This window comes from Dasypus novemcinctus, chromosome 8 (genome assembly GCF_030445035.2).
Source record: "Dasypus novemcinctus isolate mDasNov1 chromosome 8, mDasNov1.1.hap2, whole genome shotgun sequence".
In the NCBI taxonomy this organism is placed as follows: Eukaryota; Metazoa; Chordata; class Mammalia; order Cingulata; family Dasypodidae; genus Dasypus; species Dasypus novemcinctus.
Genome location: NC_080680.1, coordinates 75,968,399 through 75,969,881, shown reverse-complemented (window position 1 = coordinate 75,969,881; position 1,483 = coordinate 75,968,399). Strand labels below are relative to the sequence as shown.

The window sequence follows — 1,483 nt, the reverse complement described above, 5'->3', positions numbered from 1 at the left end:
GTGGGGGTTGAAATATTAGGCAGTTTTGCATTCTTTTTTTATATTTCTGAAAAACATTGTTTTAATAAACATCTACTTTTATAAATGTAGGAAAAAAAGATTAAAACAAAGGAATCCATAAAAAGACTGTACAAAATTTCTTTTTACATAACTTAATTTTATGAATCACATGTTTTGATACTCATAGCAACATTTTGAAAGAAAAAACTTGGATTCTAGTATTATAGTTCTTTTAGAATTTGTCCAGCAGGCTTTTCTATTAGACCCTGAACAAAAAACAACTGATATTCTTAAATCCAAGATGTGGACATAAGAGGATTTAAGCAACCAATCTTCAAATTACTGATATTACAATCACTAAGGATTGGCTTTTTACTACCATTTATTGATGCAACTCAAGCCAAAGGTTATGGAATTTTCTGGAAGGAAGCATTCTATATTTTGAATATCTCCTGCTATGTCAGGTGACAGCTACAGTTGAGATTAGGGAGATAATCAGTATAAGGAATATATGAGATTTTTTTTTCTTTACTAAAATGTATTTTTCTATTCCAAAATACGGTAATAGTTTAAATGGCAAGAATTATGTGTTTAATAAAATTTTTTAACAAATCAATTTTATAAATACATATTAATAAAGCATAAATCTACCCAAACTGTATAATGAATGGAATTTGGTATAATCACATAATTGTGCATTTACCACTTCAATCATTATTAAAGCATTTTCATTATTCCTATAATAATACTAATAAACAAAAAAACTAATCACCTCTCAGTCTTTCTATGGTTCCCCTACTATACACAGCTGCTATTCTGTTTTCATCTCTCCAGTTTATTTGTATTTATATTTTGTAAAAACAGATTCATATGCAATCTCACCCATATTCATATTTTACATGAGGTTTACTGTGTTATGCGGTCCTATGTTACATTTTTAGTTTTCCTTCTAGTAATATACATGACCTTAGGTTTTCCCTTTCAGCCACTGTCATATCCATATATTAGCTCTGCTAGTAACAAAGACTATGATGTGCTTTCACCATTTCTGTTCATTTGCAAAGATTTACAAACAATCTTTTTATCAATTCCACACAGATTAATCCATTCTGCACAGATTAATCCTCAGATTCTCTACCCTCATTCTATTTTCTGGTAACTTATACTCTTAATTATTAACTCCATGAAGTTACACAATATATTTAGTTCGTAATAGCACGATCATACAGTATTTATCCTTTTGTGTCTGGCTTGCTTCACTAAACGTAACATCCCCCAGGTTCATTCGTGTTGTCATATGTTTCACAACTTAATTTCTTCCTACTGCTGCACAATATCCCATCATGTATATACACCACAAATAGTTTATCTCTTCATTGATTTGTGAACATTCTGGTTGTTTTCATCTTTTGGCAATTGTGGATAAAGCTTCTATGAATATAGGTGTGCAGATGTCTGTTCAAGTCACAGCTCTCAGTTCCTC

The 1,483-nt window shown here is 30.3% G+C and overlaps 1 pseudogene; it reads left to right on the top strand.

The window, feature by feature from the left end:
• Positions 1-216: 216 nt before the first annotated feature.
• LOC111761612 (U7 small nuclear RNA) lies at positions 217-269 on the top strand (annotated as a pseudogene).
• Positions 270-1,483: the final 1,214 nt, after the last annotated feature.